Raw genomic sequence first — 18,552 nt, forward strand, 5'->3', positions numbered from 1 at the left:
CAGAGGCGGCCCAGGGGCGGCACGCGGCTGCTTCGGTGCGCCAGGCTCTTTTCGGCCGCCGCACGGCCGGGCCTCAGAGGCTGCCCTCCTGAGAGGGGCTCAGAGCACGGCCAGGTACGCGCCGCCGCCACAAGTTGCGCCGCTAGCGACGAGGTGAGTGCTAGGTGTTTGGTGGGCCGGGCGCGGGGTCCGCAAACTTTTGCGTACGGCGCTGAGTCCCTGGGGTCCTGCCGGCGGCTCCGGCCGTCCAGACGCTCCGCTCGCCACGAACTCCTGGAGACGCAGGGCCCCAGCTGTTCCCGCAGCACTTGGACTAGGGTGCGGAGCGCTCCCTGGACTCAACAATACCGGGAGGTGTCCGCTCCCCCAAAGTGCCTGCGGGCCGTGTGGGGAGTGGACGGAGGTTGGCGGGAGACGCTCCTTTGTTTGGGGAAGGGGGAGGCGGCTGCTAAGTTTAGGAAAGTACTCGGTTTCTTTCCTGGTGCCCCTTTGTTTGCCGCTCTTGGGATTTGCTGGGCCCAGCGCCACTGCTGGTGGGCGGAAGGGGCAGGTGGCGGGATTTTTCACGCCCTGGTGGAGGGGAGTCCCTTTCATCCACGGGACTCGGGCCGGCCTGCCCCGACCTGGGTGGAAGCGCAGTCGCGCAGAGCGGGGCGACCGGCTGGCTAGGCGGCTCGGGCCCGCGGCGTCTGCTCAGTTTCTGAGTCGCAAAACCGTCAAGGAAGTCGGAAGCTCCCCTCCCCCGCCCATCTCTCTGGCCCCAGCGCGCAGTCAAGTCTGGGGGCAACCCCCTCCCGCCCCCGGTCTGTTTGGGGTCTGCAGAGCGGCGCCAGGGTAAAGCGCAGACCTGTTGATCCTAAGTTCTGGCGGGTCGGGGTCTAGCAGATCCTGGGTCCGGCCTTGCTTCCCAGTGGTACCTTCTCTCACGGAGGAGGCGGGGCCGTGCGCTTTCGGGAGTCAGTGATTGCCGGATATGTGACAACTGTGGGTCGTTGGAGTCCCGCCGGCGCTGGGCTAGGGCCTGGACTTTACGTACATCGGCTGTGCGTGGTCATGCCGGAGGCAGGGGCTCACTCATTGCACCCGCCTCATGTTGCTGCAGCCAGCTAAGTGCGTCGAAAATTCCACAAAGTTAGGGACCGATGTGATTATTTTCGAATCGGTGGTGTTCTGGAGCAAAACCTAGTAAGAAACAAAATCCCACCCTCTGTTTTATTTGCAACTGTTTTTGCATGGTCTTGAGTGGCTTGACCTGCCTTCTGGGTGTTTTCCTCTGCTGGCACGCCAGAATCCCTAGTTCAGCCTGGAAGGCGAGGGGCAGGACTCCCCAGACAGTGGCCTCAGTGTGGTAAGTGGCTCTTGACAATTTTATGAAAAATTTAGAAGTCCTTCCTAGAAAAGGTGCAATTAGGAAAAATAAAATACAGGAAAATGTTGAGTATGATGCATTTATTTTAAAGAGTAATCATGTCTCACATATGCTACAGATTTTTGTGGAAAGCCGCCGAGCTGGGTAACTGACACAACAAAAGTTGTTCATCACTGGATCCATTTATTAAAAGGGGACCTTAAGGCGATTGCAGGCCTAGTACAACACACACCTGTAGGGCAAAAATGGAAATTTGTGGTGTAGTTCTGCCACTCTGGCTCCCTCACTCCCAGGCATTTGGCCCCTTTACTGGGCTCGGAGGAGTCCTCTGCTAGCAGTTTTAAAGAGGAAACTGGGCCGGGCGTAGTGGCTCACACCTGTAATCCCAGCACTTTGGCAGGCCAAGGCGAGTGGATCACCTGCAGTCAGGAGTTCAAGACCAGCATGGCCAACATGCTGAAACCGCGTCTTTACTGAAAATACAAAAGTTAGCAGGGATGATGCCAGGTCCCTGTAATCCCAGCTACGCGGGAGGCTGAGGCAAGAGAATCGCTTGAACCTGGGAGGTGGAGGTTGCAGTGAGCTGCTATCGCACCATTGCACTGCAGCCTGGGAGACAAAGCGAGACTCTGTCTCAAAAAAAAAAAAAAAAAAAAAAAGAAACTGTGTGCAAAAATAACTTTACTGTAGACACACTTAGAAGTGAATGATTACAATTCTGGAGTACCATTGGTTCTGTACAACATAATCTTGGATTTTAGTTAGAAGATTTTTTCCGCCTTTTAAGGTAACAGTTCATTAAAAAATACATTGATCTACTGCTAGGTGCCAGGTATTCTGCTGGGCCCAGGGCACACCACGAACAAAGCAAAGCCCTGTTTTGGGGACTTTAGATTGGGGGTAGGATAGAGGATGCCCTGGTCACCAACTGCAGCGTACTACTAGGATCCTGCATGGGAGGAGTTTTTAGGTGTTCTTAGTCTTCTTTTACCCAAGGCTGATCAGTCCAGTAATTATGACTGTCTCCCTTTACATTTCACATGTTGATACACAAATCATCTAACTGCTCTGGAAAGTTTGGGCATTTTAATGGACTGCATGGAGATATATTATGGTGTGGGGCTTTGGAGTCTAGTTGGTTTTGAGTCTGTTTTATCTAGTGGAGGCTCGGTTTTCTCATCTGTGAGATGGCACCAGGAGTCTCTCTCACAGAGCTTTTTAAGAGACTGTACTGCTCTGGGGAGCTGACAAAGTGGTGATTAGAGCCCCTGAGTTAATCTCCACAATGACAGGTTCCAATGACCTAGGTATGTTTGAGAGAAAACTACCTTTGTCCGCATTTGTCCTTAAGTTGTGAAAGGGCCCACCCTGTTTACTTTGCCCTTGAGCAATTGTGTAACTTTGAACTCCTGCAGCTTTTTTAAGCATCATTTTTCATGTGTAAATTTAAAAAACAGAACTAGAATTCCCCAAAGTCCAGCTCTTAAGCTTGGTGTTACTTCGCTTTTCTATCTAGTGTGGATCTTCCCACTGGGAAACAAAAGATCTATAAATTGGACACACACAGGAGACTCTACACTGAATATGCTTATAGAAATACATGTATGTATGTTTGTGTGTGTATGTGTTTGTATATGTAGATGTATCAACAGACTCACAGAAAGTCTACCACAGGGGATCAGATGGTTTCTTCCATAGCTTTATCATTGCATTTAGTAGCCAGTTGCCACATATGGCTATTTAGACTTAATTGAAAGTAACAGTTCTGTTTTATCAGTTGTACTAGCCCTATTTCATGTACTCTAGGGCTGCATGAGGTTAGGTGGCCACCATACTGGACGGTCATGCGTGGTCATATTGGATAGCAGGAAACTTGCAGAAAGTTCTATTGGAGTATGTTAGTTTGTAGTTATTGCAGTGAAACCTTAATAAAGAAAACTGTTGGCCAGGTATGGTGGTTCATGCCTGTAATGTTAGCACTTTGGGACACCAAGCGGGGAAGAAGGCTTGAGGCCAGGAGTTTGAGACCTCATCTCTACTAAAAACATTTAAAAAATTAACTGGGCATCGTAGTGCGAGTCTATAATTCCAGTTGCTTGGGAGGCTGAGGTTGGAGGATTTCTTGAGCCGAGGACTTCTGGGCTGTGGTGAGCACACATCTGCGCTCCATCCTGAGTAACAGAGGAATAATCTATCTTAAAAACAAAATAAAACAAAACCAAATGCAGCAGTCATGTCTGGGTGTGGTGGTTCATGCCTGTAATCCTAGCACTTTGGGAGGCTGAGGTGGATGGATCACATGAGGTCAGAAGTTCAAGACCAGCCTGGGCAACATGGTGAAAACACGTTCTGTATTAAAAAAATACAAACATTAGCTGAGTGTGGTGGTGCATGTCTGTGATTCCAGCTACTCAGAAGACTGAGGTGTGAGAATTGCTTGAACCCAGGAGGTGGAGAGGCTGCAGTGAGCCGAGATCACACCGCTGCACTCCAGCTTGGGGAACAAAGTAAGACTCTGTCTCAAAACAAACAAACAAACAAAACCCCAAACAACTACAACCAAAAAACAGCAGTCAAGAGAGTTGTGCTTTTTGTGGAGGAAGGTGCGAAGCCAATGAAATTGAAAATAACTCACAGGTGGGCTCATTTTTCTAAAAAAATGACTCATTTCAGCCAGTGATTTGGCCAGGAGAGTGATTTCAGCAAATGGGTTATTAACGTGAAGTTGACAACCTCTAGTTTTAGATTGAGGTGGTTTGGTCCAATTTTGATTTAAACAACAGAACTCCAAGCTTGAGTCCCTCACTGAGTGTTGAATTTTGGGCAAGGCATTTAGCTGCTGTGTGTCCCAGTTTCCCCATCTTAAAAAATGACACTGCCAGTCCCCATGTTGCCAACCTAAGCAGATTGTGGTAAATATCCCTCAGGATGGTGTAGGTGGAAGGCTTAAGTAAAATAAAAGGTGCTTCTGTCAGTAACAGTCCTGTGCCCGGGTACTGTAGTGCCATATCTGTTATTTTCAGACCCTCACATACTCTGGATACCTTGGGCTTTCCCTTCCCCTTCTTTAAGTTTAAGGCCTAAGTATCGAGGTTAAGTCTCTTGAGATCAAAGTCTTCTGTATTAACAGACTAATAAAGAATCCTTCCAACAAGGTGAGACTTCCCAGTAGTCCAAGTGTTTTAAAAACCTCAAATCACAACTGTTAGCTGTTTTCTGCACAGCAGTCTTGAGTCAGTATGTTATTTTTCTTACTTGGTAGATATGTCATTTGTATGGTTCTTTGTATTTTTTATGGCAATGAATGAGAAATTTTATTTGTCAGTGAGGATAGGGGAAAAACCGAACTATGTGTCTTTAGAGAGGTGAATTCCCAGATTAACTACCCTGCCATTTATTCTTTCTTTGGTGTCTCGTCAGGACTCTGGTGTCACCTCCTGTCAGCCTTTGGTTGAAAGCACTTGGAAACTTGGGTGGCTGATATTCTCCAGAGGCAGCAAAATGTTCCCAGCCGAGAGAGGCCATCTCCAGCAGGTCCTGAGTGTCAGGAATTCAGATTCTCTGCCCCACTCCTGCTGGATAGGAGGACACTTCCACTAGAACCTGGGCCTGGCCCATGTGAAGTTTTCTGCTGGGAGTCCAGATTCTGGTGCTTTGCTTCGAAGCAGTGCCCGTGGGCCTCCGGGCCTGGCTCATCATCACAGCTTCTCTGCTCAATGAGGAGACCATCATTGTGCTGCTTTTCTGGTGCCTTCCATTTGCCTTTTTCTCCACTTGGGAAAAACAAAAGAAGCTAGTATGCTACATCTTGAAAAGCTGTTAATCCTTCACCACCACATACATTGAAAAATCAGTTCCAGCCAGGAAGCACCACTAAAGGCATATTGTAAACTTTTTTTTCTAATTGGAAAGGTAAACTTTTCTCCCCCATAACTATTTTTAGTGTGAAGGAAGTAACTGACCTCTTGAGTCGGAGATGGCACTCGAGTTTTTCCCCATGGGTCTTGCCTGCTACACTCCTGACCACCTTTTCTGTGGGGCTTGACCAAATGGACCACACTGGCCAGCCTGACAAACCCACCAGAACCAAAAGAAAAGCTGGATGTGGGAAAGGGCTGAAGAACTCCACGTGTCTAAAGGGCAAAGAGATCCTGGGTTGAGAAGAGGAGTTTCAGATTTCCAATGGAGAAATGCAACCATTAAAGAATGCGCCCCTGCACAGCCATCACCATCAAACATTTATGGAGAATCCACTGCATGCCTGAATGTTGCAGTAGTGAATTGGAAGCCGTTACAGATGGAATTGGAGCAAATTTAAAGTAAAGATGGAAGAGAGACTAGGTTGAGTTTTCAGAAGTTGGTACTGTTTCCTTTTGCCTAGGTCTGTTCTTGGCGGATGAGATGAGACAGATCGACATCGGGCATGCTACACGATGTGTTCAGAAGAAAGGGAAGACTTAGAAATGAAAGTAGAGGCCAGGTGTGGTGACTCATGCCTGTAATCTCAGCACTGAGAGGCCCATATGGGCAAATCACGTGAGGCCAGGAGTTCAAGACCAGCCTGGCCAACATGGAGAAACCTTGTCTCTACTAAAAATACAAAAATTATTGGGTTGTAGTGGTGGATGCCTGTAATCTCAGCTACTTGGCAGACTAAGACATGAGAATTGCTTGAGCCTACCGAGAGGCAGAGGTTGCAGTGAGCCGAGATCGTAACACTGCACTCGAGCCTGATGACAGTGAGACCCTGTCTCCAAAAAAAAAAAAAAAAAAAAAAAAAAGCCTCTAATCCCAGCAATGTGGGAGGCTGAGTCAGGTAGATCACCTGAAGTCAGGAGTTTGAGACCAGCCTGGCCAACATGGTGAAATCCCACCTCTACTAAAAATACGAACATTAGTTGGGCTTGGTGACACATGCCCATAATCCCAGCTACTTAGCTTGAGGTAGAATCAATCACTTGAATTGTGGAGGTGGAGGTTGCAGTGACCCGAGATTATGCCATTGCACTCTAGCCTGGGCAATGAGAGCGAAATGCTGTCTCAAAAATATATAAACAAATGAATAAGTAAATAAATGAAGAAGAAGAAAGAAATGAAGGTAGACAATATGCTTGCTTATTGGAATGATGTTTTCAACACCGAGTTCTGGAATGTTGCAGCCAACCAGTGGCTCTTATTTGGGACACTTTTTTCCTTCACTTTTCAAGGGGGCATTTGCTAATGTCTAGAGACATTTTTGGGCTCCCACAGCTGGAAAAGGTAGAGGGAGCTCCTGGCATCTGGTGGGTGGAGCCCTGGGATGCTGCCCAGTGCCCTGTGTGCACAGGATGGCTCCACCACAGAGAATGGTTTGGCCTCAAGTGCCAACAGTGCCAAGGAGAACCTGAATTGTATAGTCAGCTACAGCAAGAGTCCCCAGCCTTGGGCCTCAGACCGGAACAGGTCTGTTGTCCTGTTAGGAACCTGCAGGAGGTGAACAGCAGGCGAGTGAGCATTGCCATTTGAGTTCTACCTCCTGTCAGATCAACAGTGGCATTACATTCTGATAGGAGTGAGAACCATGTTGTGAACTGCACATGCAAGGGATTTAGGTTTTGTGCTTCTTATGAGAGCCTAATTCCTGATGATCTGAGGTGGAACAGTTTCATCCTGAAACCATTCTCCACCCCACCCCATGGAAAAGTGTATTCCATGAAAGTGGTCCTTCATGCTAAAAAGATTGGGGACCACTGAACTGTTCAATCCTGTTTTGGTCAAGGCCTGTTGGGGAGATGGGGAGGTGGATGCCAAGGAAAAATAAACATCAATTTCTGTAGCTGTCAAGACACACAAGTTTTAGGGTGACGTATTAGGAAATAAATCACCATAGCTGCTGATCAATACAGTAAGAGTTTCAGATGCTCACAGGAGAAAGCGAAGGAGGAGGTAGGAAGTGGATTTTGCAGAATGATCACAAATGAGGTCAGCGGGTGTCGCAGTGGACAATGGGGTGGCAGTGGAGTGGGGGCATTGCTAGCTGTCCAAGCTCTGCTTCAGCACAGGTCTCCTAGAGCCCTACATGTAAGTACCCCCTTACTGCATGTTTCTCAGCCCCTTCCTTTTGGCTTTATTAATATCATCACAGAGGTACTAGGTCTTACTTACAAGGAGGATCAGCTCCTTGATACTTTGGAGTTGCTTACGAACAAGTTGCACAAGGTTTCTCTCTGTGCTCAGTGAATTGTGAGTGGTGTAGGGTCACTAAGAAATCTCAGAAGGGACTTAGTGTGCCACCTTCATCTCATTCTTTTCTTACAGCTATTGAAATGAGGAGACAGGGTGGGGCAGCTGTACCTGTATTATACTTACCTGTATTATACAGGATACGTACCTGTATTATACTTAGTGGAGGCCCTCTTTCAAGTGTCTTTAGGAAAAAGGCATCTAAAGTGAGGTCCTGCTGTGTGGCATGTTTCATCCTGAGCCAGCCTCTGGTCCCCATGTCCAAGTGAGCCCCAGAGCTGCCCCAAGTCATGCCTGTTTTCAGGGACTCTGTGTTCCAGCTGGACTTGGGGGCCGGGGACAGCTATGAGGGAAACCTCATTTGTAGCCACAGTGCCATGCACTGTGTACATCTTTGAGCACATCAGAGAGTTTCTGTAGCATTAGTATTCTCATTGAGACAGAAGGTGGGTGGGGTGCGGGGTGTGGGGAGAAAGATTTCCCAGGCTTGTTGTATTAAATGAGCTAGAATTATATTTTCATGTATTTTGAATTTTTACTTATCTATTTGTTCTTGAGACGGTCTCATGTTGCACAGGCTGGAGTGCAGTGGTGCGATCTCAGCTCAGTGCAGCCTTGGCCTCCTGGGCTTAAGCAGGTCCCCCACCTCAGCCTCCCGAGTAGCTGGCACTAGAGGTCTGTACCACCATATTTGCGTTTTTTTTTATTTTTGTTTTTTAATTTTTAGTAGAGAAGGAGTCGTCTATGTTGCCAGGGTGGTCTCAAAGTCCTGGGCTCAAGTGATCCATCCTCTTTCCTTGACCTCCCAAAGTGCTAAGATTACAGTTGTGAGCAACTATACTCCGCTAAAGCAGATAGAATTATAATGCTTGGAGCCCAATATGCTTATATTTTCCTATTTTCTGAGTTTTGATTTGGGTCTGGAAAGGTATCTTTATCAGTTAGGATGTCTAGTAACTTGCTTGCTTTTTTTTTCCATTATCTTTTCTCCCTTAAATATTTTTTTTTTTTGAGACAGAGTCTCGCTTTGTCTCTTGAGGGTCTCAGGCTGGATTGCAGTTGCGCAATCATGATCTCAGCTGACTGGAACCTTTACCTTCTGGATTCAAGCAATTCTCCTGCCTCAGCTTCCTGAGTAGATGGGACTACAGGCGGGCACCACCATGCCCAGCTAATTTTTGTACTTTTAGAAGAGACGGGGTTTCACCGTGTTGGTCAGGCTGGTCTCAAACTGCTGATCTCATGATCCACCTGCCTCAGCCTCCCAAAGTGCTAGGATTACAGGCATGAGCCACCACGCCCGGCTTTCCCTCTTAAATTTTAGGACTATAATTGTATACTCTTATTTTTTAAATTACCATATAGTAAAATTGGCTCTTTGGTTGTATAGCTTTATGTGTTTTGACGTGTGTATAGATGGATGTCATAATCAGGAGAGAGAACATTCCCCTAAGCCCAGAGATGTCCATGGTGCTATCCTCCACAGCATGTTTCTCGGCAGTCACTCCACCCCCAGCCCCAAACATGGGGCACCTGCCTGTAGGTGCCACAGAAGGCAACATTATGGCCTGTTAAATACAGTAAGACATTCTTCTTCAAAGGGTTAACTTGTTTAACTTTCCTTGTCCTTTGTTCCCTGCTTTCAAGGCCAGAGTCCCTTACTCTCTGTGTTCCTTTGCCCTGGGAAACAACCTTCCTCTTGGTCTTTATCTATAGAGTCCACATTCCACATCTGCTCCTCACTCTGTAAATCGTCCCTCCCGTCGAAACACCCCCCATCTCCACTAAAACTGTTTTCTCACTATTGTAACCACATCCCTGCACTTCTCAAATTAGCCAATTGGGTTCAGCTTAGATTGTGCAGTCCAACTCTAGCCAACAGATACTGGACATGGCAGTAGGAGCCCAGTGAATTAAAGATAAAGCGACTGCTTTCCTTTGTTCGGAGTGCTTTCATGGTGACCAAACTAATGAGCAGCACCCTTCTGCAGAAGTAAACTTTGCCTTGCTGAGAAACCAACTGTTGGAGTGTTTATTTCATTTATGACTTCGAGCTTTATTTCTAACATGGCCCAAAGTAATCCTCTTTTCTTGAACACCTGGTAGAATGCCCTAGGTGAATCCCTGCAGTCTTCCAGTACCATCCTTGACTCCTCTCTCTGATGACACATGAACTTTATGCTTTTGCACACTTCAGGCAACACCAAAAGAAAGGAACAGCTTAGCTTCTTAATGTGTGTAAGAAACCACAGTGAAAAAAAATCAGGTGTGTTGTTGAGGCTGCTAAAGCTTTCCTTTTTTTTCTGTGCCAGTTCTCGCTGCCTCATTGGTTGAGATGGGATGTCTTTTTTGATGTCCTCTTTAGAGAGTGTTATCCTCACCTTTTTGCACAGTCCTACCTTTAAAAGACACCTCACATGCAAAGTGTATCAGAAAATTATAGTCATGACTTTAGTTTCAAAAACAGGACGTGTATTCATGAAGAATGTTTGCTGTTTTCCCAGTGGGTTAATCATATGAATGTAAAATAGACTAAAAATATCAAGTTGTTTTTGCATTTATTTATTGTAGAAATAAAATGGATTGCTACCTCTGAGCTTCTGAGAAGCTGTTAACCTGTATTTTACTTTGGGTCATAATGTCGCTTTCTGTGATCTCACATGAAGCGACGTTTTCTAGAATAATCCTTATTCTGGTATTTCGGGGTCTTTTATCCTGCCTGAAGTAGTTGTGTGAAGTCACAGAATATGTGCATGTCCTCCTATGTAGAGTTAAAGGGCTGAAAGAGTGGCCTCAAGCCTTCCCCTCCCTCCCAGGTGTGAAAATTTGGATTTCAAGGTCTGGGAGGCCATGTTTTTTTCAGACCGGTTAAGGATGATTATTTTATGTTAACTAAACATTGGGATAAACTTACAGTTGTTTATGTCCTGTGCCTAGATGAGCAGTTTTCCCATGATTAAAATAAGCAGTATTTTGGTAAACATTGGTAAGTTACACATTTTAGTTTAGGAAGCCACAGCAAGTCAGAAGGCTGTTTGTGCTGCTGGGTGCCACTGAGTGATTCCTGGCAGTGCGGCAGTTCTCCAGCCCCAGGAGACCCTGTGAAAGCAGCACAAACAATGCTTATGGCAAAACTCACAGTGCTGTGCTGTGGACCTTGCTGGACCATAACAAAGGGGGACGCGGGAATAAAGACAAAAAAGAGTATATTTGGAAGAAGGGGTCAGGGGCTCCTTGCTTCTACTGAACAAGGGCCCTGACTTTCTAGAGCCCTTCATATTTATTGAGTAAAGGAGATAGGGAGAAGGGGGTGGTTGTGGTCAGCTGCTTGACTGTGGTCATGCAGGCATGCATGACTGCATTCTCTGAACAGTAGTCTCCAGATGTTCAAGTAGATAACTTCAACGAGCCTGCTACCAGGGAGTGACTGCCCTCAGCAAACCTTCTGGCAGCAGGTGCAGATGTGAGTTTGCGCACATCCTGCATTCATGATAAACAGTTTGCTGTTTGATCATATAGCCTCCATTGGAATGCTGAGTTCGTCACAATCCTCAGGCTTTTGGCTCCCAACAGTGTTTATTCTTGACCTGGGTGTCTACCCTAAATTCATGTCATTTTTCTTATCTTGGTGGATGTAACTGGAATGCTTTAAAGAAAATATGAGAGTTTTGTCTGCATGTTTCCCTTGAGCCTGGAACTGAGAATATGACCCCAGACAGCCTGCACAGGGCTCTTTCCTTTCAGGAACACCAGCTTAGGCTAGAATACCAGAGGAGGGCTTCAGAAGGTTAGGCTCTCCCTGTCTTGGTAGCTTTCCTAGCCAGCTCTCCAAGATGCCAAAACCTTCCTTCATGTTTGTTGGGAACTGTATCCCTAGCACCATGATGTTGGAGCAAGAAGAAGGATACATGTCCCCTTTTGGGTAGCTTGATTCATTCCAATTACGGACCTGCTTGTTGTTAGAGTCTGTGTGAATGTGCAGTATTCTTTTTTTGAGATGGAGTCTCACTCTGTCACCTGGAGGGCAATGGTGCTGTGTCTGGAATTGGTGGCTTCTTGGTCTCATTGACATCAAGGATGAAGCCGTGCACCCTCACGGTGACTGTTACAGTTCTTAATGATGGTGTGTCCGGAGTTTGTTTCTTCAGATGTTCAGATGTGTCCGGAGTTTCTCCCTTCTGGTGGGTTTGTGGTCTCGCTGACTTCAGGAGTGAAACTGCAGACCTTCATGGTGTTAAACAGCTCTTAAAGGCAGCACGTGTGCAGTTGTTCCTTCTGGTGGGTTCTTGGTCTTGCTGGCCTCAGGAGTAAAGCTGCAGGCCTTCATGGTGAGTGTTACAGCTCATAAAGGCGGCGTGGACCCAAAGAGTGAGCAGCAGCAAGATTTACTGCAAAGAGCAAAAGAACAAAGGTTCCATAGCACGGAAGGGGACCTGAGCAGGTTGCTGCTGCTGGCTATCTGGCCCCACCCACATCCTACTGATTGGTCCATTTTGCAGAGAGCCAATTGGTCTGTTTTGACAAGGTGCTGATTGGTGGGTTTACAATCCTTTAGCTAGACACAAAAGTTCTCCAAGTCCCCACTAGATTAGTCAGAGACAGAGTGCTGATTGGTGCATTTATTTACAAACCTTTAGGTAGACAGAGTGCTGCTTGGTGCGTTTACAATCCTTTAGCTAGACACAAAAGTTCTCCAAGTCCCCACTAGATTAGCTAGACACAGAGCGCTGATTGGTGTGTTTACAAACCTTTAGGTAGACACAAAGTGCTTGGTGCATTTACAAACCTCTAGTTAGACACAGAGTGCTGATTGGTGTGTTTACACAATCCTTTAGCTAGACAGAAAAGTTCTCCAAGTCCCCACCCATCCCAGAAGCCCAGTCAGGTTCACCTCTCACTGGCACGTGCTGCAGGACTCTGTGGCACCCAGCCTGGGCACTCCGGCAGCCCAGAGGCAGCCTGCTCCCCGGACGAAGCCCGGCAGGTGCCGGCCAGCCGCGCCAAGTGCGGGGCCGCGGAGCCCACAGCCCACCCAGAACGCGCGCTGGCCGAGACCGCGCGCAGCCCCGGCTCCCGCCCACACCTTTACCTCCACATCTACCCAGGAGAAGAGGGAGCCTGCTCCGGCCTCCACTAGTTCCAGAGAGGGGCCCCCACAGTGCAGCAGGGGGCTGAAGGGCTCCTGGAGCGTGGCCAGAGTGGACGCCTAGGCAGAGGAGGCACCGAGAGCAAGCGAAGGGCTGCTAGCATGTAGCCACCTCTCAGTGCGATCTCAGCTCACTGCAGCCCCCACCGCCTGGGTTGAAGCAATTCTCCTGTCCCAGCCTCCTGAGTAGCTGAGCTTATAGGCGTGTGCCACCATGCCTGGCTAATTTTGGTGTTTTTAGTAGAGATGGGGTTTCATCATGCTGGCCAGGTTGGTCTCAAACTTCTGACCTCACGTGATCTGCCTGCCTTGGCATCTCAAAGTGCTGGGATTACAGGTGTGAGCCACCGCGCCTGGCTGTGAATGTGCAGTTATTGTTCAATGCTGCAAGCATTTTTGCTTGGCTGAATTGCCTGATCGATAGGAATTTGGAGAAAAAGAAGTTTACGTATGTATGTGGTGGCACTTTATTTCTTACATCAGTAATAAATCATTTATTTACTTTTATTTTTTATTTATTTTTTTTGAGACAGAGCCTTGCTCTGTCGCCCAGGCTGGACTGCAGTGCGTTCTTGGATCTTCACTTACTATAAGCTCTGCCTCCCAGGTTCATGCCATTCTCCTGCCTCAGCCTCCTGAGTAGCTGGGACTACAGGCACCTGCCACCATGCCTGGCTAATCTGTATTTTCAGTGGAGACGGGGTTTCACGGTGTTAGCCTGGATGGTCTTGATCTCCTGACCTAGTGATCCACCCCCCTCAGCCTTCCAAAGTGCTGGGATTACAGGCGTAAGCCACCACGCTGGGCCTATAACAAACGATTTACTTATCTATTTTTAGAGACAGGCCCTGTTACTCAGGCTGAAGTGCAGTGGGGCAATCACAGTTCATTGTGGCCTCAACTTCCAGGGCTCAACTGATACTCCTCAAAGTAGCTGAGACCACATGTGCATGCCACTATGCCGTGCTTTAAAAAAAAAAAAAAATTCTTAATTTTTGTAGAGACAGGTCTTGCTGTATTGCCTAGGTTAGACTCGAACCCCTGAACTCAAACAATCTTCCTGCTTTGGCCTCCCAAAGTGCTGACATTACAAGTGTGAGCTGCCACACTTGGCCAACAAATACTTTAATATAGTGATACCATATAAACTCATTTTAAGAACTGGAGAAAAATTCAGTAGGACTGAGCCATGATTTCCATTTCTGGTGCACTGTGGGTGATACTTAGTGTGAACCTGGACACTTGTGCTCCTTCAGTTGTTCATATATCTTGTCATCCATGGGAAGATGAGAAGTGAAGTTGGGCCAGGTGCGGTGGCTCACGCCTGTAATTCCAGCACTTTGGGAGGCTGAGGCGGGTGGATCACGAGGTCAGGAGATTGAGACCATCCTGGCTAACACGGTGAAACTCCGTCTTACTAAAAATACAAAAAAATTAGCTGGGCGTAGTGGCGGGCGCCTGTAGTCCCAGCTACTCATGAGGCTGAGGTAGGAGAATGGCGTGAACCCAGGAGATGAAGCTTTCAGTGAGCCCAGATTGCACCACTACACTCCAGTCTGGGTGACAGAGCGAGACTCCGTCTCAAAAAAAAAAAAAAAAAAAAAAAAAAGGAAAGGAGAAGGAAAAGAAGTTGAGTGGAGATCTGTTGCCAAAGTCTACCATGCAAAAATTGGTACTGCCAGTATGCAAACGTAATTCCCAGCTGCCATAAAAGTCCAGGTGGCTTCACAGTTTTTGATTGTATTTTCTAAAAGCAGCTGAATAGGGAATTGAAGTCCCTGCCATTTGGTTCATTTGGGGGTCAGAATAAACTTGGGTCCTTGCCTTCAAATCTTTCAAGAGAATCTTATCATGCATTCTAGTTCTATACAACTGTAATGCCAGCTCCATGTAGATAAAAACTCAAGAATTCAAAATTATAAACTTGAAAATGGCAATTGCCAAGTTCTGTCAGTTGCACATCAGTCTGGGAAACATGATTCGGTTTAATTCCCATTTTGATTTTGGAAAAAAGTCACATTCGGCTTGCTTTGTTTCACCAAGACACACTGGTGATTCTGTCCCAATTTCAGCCACTTCCAGTGATCTGTATTAGGATACTTCAAAAACCCTAACCAGAAGAGGCAATCTTTGAGGTGCACCCAGCTCAGAAGCTGGTGAAAATAAGAATGATTAATCTCTTCTGGCCAGTACATGACAGAAATTATCATAGACCATATGAGAACAGGGAGAGAAACTTGTGGGTATTACATGTCATGCTGTGCTCTGATAAAAAGAAGGTTGTGGATATTACATGTTGATACTGTGTCCCCATCCAAATCTCACCTTGAATTGTAATAACCTCCTGTGTGAAGGATGGGACCAGGTGGAGGTAATTGAATCATGAAGGTGGTTTTCCCCATACTGTTCGCTGATAGTGAGTTTTTATTTTTATTTTTATTTTTATTTTTATTTTTTTTAGATAGGGTCTCATTTTGTCACCCAGGCTGCAGTGCAATGGCATGGTCTCAGCTCATTGCAATCTCTGTCTCCTGGGTTCAAGTGATTCTCCCACCTCAGCCTCCCAAGTAGCTGAGACTACAGGCACGTGCCACTGCACCTGGCTAATTTTTGTATTTTTATCAGAATGGGGTTTCACTATGTTGGCCAGACTGGTCTCAAACTCCTGACCTTGTGATCTGCCCTCCTGGACCTTCCAAAGTGCTGGGATTACAGGCGTGAGCCACTGTGCCTGGCCGAGATCTGATGGTTTTATAAGGGGTTTTCCCTTTCACTTGGCTTTTATTCTCTCTTGCTTGTTGCCAGGTAAGACATGTCTTTGCTTTTCGTTTGCCCTTCTGCCATGATTTTGAGGCCTTCCCAGCCATGTGGAACTTGAGTCCATTAAACCTCTTTCCTTTATAAGTTACCTGGTCTTGGTATATCTTTATTAGCAACGTGAGAACAGACTAATACACACGACATGCTGTGCTCTGATAAATTTCATGGGACTCAGTATGATTTCTTTAAGTTGGTAGTCTCCAAATTTGGGAAAGGACAGGGACAGAAATGACTTGCCTCAGGTTTTAATTCTTGAAAGTGTCTCCCAGGTGAGTTTTATGCCCTCTGGCAGGTGCACAGCAAGATTTATTGGTGTGCAGGGAGAAACTATGAAAATGCTCTCTAAAAATATCCAACGGTTGCAAAAAATACATATTTTCTTTGAAAACATGCATACGATATTAGTTGAATATTTTATATATTTAATAAGTAAATTACATGACTTAGCAGCACCTGCTTAAAACGTTGACTGAAAAGGTTACACACACATGAAAAAGATCACTGATGTAGGTCCCCAAAGGCTAGAAGAGAGGGTGATACTAAAGTCCCTGGATGCAGGTGGGACACAGTTGTACTCCCGTTTCCTTTGGCTTTAGCTGCTCAGGTATGTGTGAGCTTGCATGTGCATGTATGTGCGCTAAGTAACTTTGATATCCACCAGCTTAAAGATCAGGCATTGCTCCAGAAGTACAGATATTAGTGATTTGACTTATTGAAGAAAGAACATGGAGTGACAGGACTGCACTTTTTGGATCTGGTGTATTCTGCATGTTGTTTTCTTAAATTTTATTTATGTATTTATTTAATTAATTTATTTTGAAATGGAGTCTTGCTCTGTTGCCCAGGCTGCAGTGCAGTGTGTAATCTCAGCTCTCTGCAACCTCTGCCTCCCGGGTTCAAGCAATTCTCCTGCCTTATCTTCCCCAGTAGCTGGGACTACAGGTACATGCTACCATGCCTGGCTAATTTTTGTATTTTTGGTAGAGACGGATTCACCATGTTGGCAAGGATGGTCTTGATCTCCTGACTTTGTGGTTCACCTGCCTAGACCTCTCAAAGTGCTGGGATTACAGATGTGAGTCGCCGTGTCTGGCCTATTATTTTTTATTTTTTTGTTTTCCAAATTAAGTATTTTCTTTTTTTCAAGACAGAGTTTTGCCTTGTTGCTGAAGCTGGAGTGCAATAGCACTATCGAGACTCACTGCAACCTCTGCCTCCTGGGTTGAAGTGATTCTTTTGCCTCAGCCTCCCAAGTAGGTGGGACTACAGGTATGCCACCACACCCAGCTAATTTTTATATTTTTAGTAGAGACAGGGTTTTGGCTAGGCTGGTCTCAAATTCCTGACCTTGTGATCTGCCTGTTTTGGCCTCCCAAAATGCTGGGATTATAGACATGACCCACTGTGCCCAGCCCTTTTTTTATATTTTGAAACAGAGTTTCACTCTTATTGCCTAGGCTGGAATGCAATGGCATGGTCTTGGGTCACTGAAACTTCTGCCTCCCAGGTTCAAGGGATTCTCCTACCATAGCCTCCCAAGTAGCTGGAATTACAGGTGTGCACTACCACACCACATCGAGGTAATTTTTTGTATTTTTATTAGAGATGGGGTCTCACCATGTTGGCCGGTGTTGAACTCCTGACCTCAGGTGATCACCCGCCTTGACCCCACAAAGTGCTGGTATTACAGGTGTGAGGCACTGCACCTGGCCTGAGTGTTGTTTTAAAGCTGAAAAAATATGCTTTAGAACTAGATGACAGTATCTTGTTTGCTGGTGCATGAGGAAATCTTGGAAAATTGCTAAGCATTTTATGACTCTCCAGTGTTTTCATAATCTGTAATTCTGTTTATAAATCAGTCACTTTCATTGAAAGATGCTGTTGGTGTTGTGGAGAGTTAGACATTTTGCTGCAGAAATGGTTGACTTTAAAAGATAGCAACATGAAATAGTGCCAGAAATGGGTTGTTATAAAAGTTCTTGTATGCCTTAAATCTGGCTTTTTTTTTCCAGACACATATTTCATCTGTTGTGGTTATTGTTAACACAATATGGTTTTGTTTTTGCATTTCACATTAGAGTTTTTTTTGTTGTTGTTGTTGTTGAGAAAATTGTCATTTGGTTGCTGCTACGTCACTGGTGTTACAGAGTGAATAAATGTAGAAATTACACACAGGATTCAGACCACATTATGGGTTGTGGAGGTGAGAAATAGGACTCACTGCCAAACTTAAGGTCTTTTGGCTGAGCCCATTTGCTGAGAATAGCTGAAGATTTGGTTTTCATCAGGCTAAATGCCAGCCAACTTCAAGTAGTTCTAGGTTTCCAGATCAGATTTTTAGTTTGTTTAACTTTTAGTTTAACTGAGAGGATTGACATACCAGGTTTTGTTTTTATGTATTATTTTTGGGGTTTGCATCTATTTTCTCCTTTGTGAATAATGCATTTGCAGTGTAACTTTGTTATATGAAATGATGCTCATATACTGGTGCAGTGCATTAAAAAGCCTACAGGGAACAATACTTGTAGATTTGTATGTATTGATGTCACAGGTTCCTTGGGGTGTTGCTTTGCCAGAGGAAAACCTTTGTGGCAGGTGGTGCCTTCTGCCTTAGTTTTGCTCAGGCCTGCTGGGTTCATTCCACCCACTTGGCCTGGGAGGCTGTACTTGGCTTGTGCTACTGGCCTGGATCCCATGCCTGCCAAGGGTGAGCCAGGCACAGGGCACTGGGGTGTCTGTGTGAATGTGGGGTGCTGGCTCCGTGTGAGACTGTGGCTAGACCAGATGTACCACATGTGGCTTTTGTTGTGGGCATCTGCATCTGGACAAGGAGAACGTGGTGGCATCCAGAAGATTGGAGACACGAGGAACTGCAGAAAGCCAAAGAGGGTATCACAGCCCTGGCTTGGGTATCCCACTTTGAAAATCCACAACTCGTCTCTCCTCATTGCCTGCAACATGGTAAACAGGGAGGGAGGGGTGTGTTTTAGCCCTG

General features: G+C 46.1%; 2 protein-coding genes across 2 annotated transcripts in view; one reads left to right on the top strand and one right to left on the bottom strand.

Annotated features, from left to right (window-relative positions):
- The window catches only part of AMELY (amelogenin Y-linked), a 225,106-nt gene extending 224,179 nt beyond the window's left edge, over nt 1-927 (bottom strand). Inside the window, exon 1 of the mRNA XM_063703370.1 lies at nt 848-927. The gene's annotated coding sequence lies outside the window, so the exon portion shown is untranslated. The remainder of the gene's footprint in view (nt 1-847) is intronic.
- Nucleotides 16-18,552, top strand: part of TBL1Y (transducin beta like 1 Y-linked) — a 150,925-nt gene continuing 132,388 nt past the window's right edge. Inside the window, exon 1 of the mRNA XM_055377247.2 lies at nt 16-153. The gene's annotated coding sequence lies outside the window, so the exon portion shown is untranslated. The remainder of the gene's footprint in view (nt 154-18,552) is intronic.

This window comes from Gorilla gorilla, chromosome Y, assembly GCF_029281585.2.
Source record: "Gorilla gorilla gorilla isolate KB3781 chromosome Y, NHGRI_mGorGor1-v2.1_pri, whole genome shotgun sequence".
Classification (NCBI taxonomy): Eukaryota; Metazoa; Chordata; class Mammalia; order Primates; family Hominidae; genus Gorilla; species Gorilla gorilla.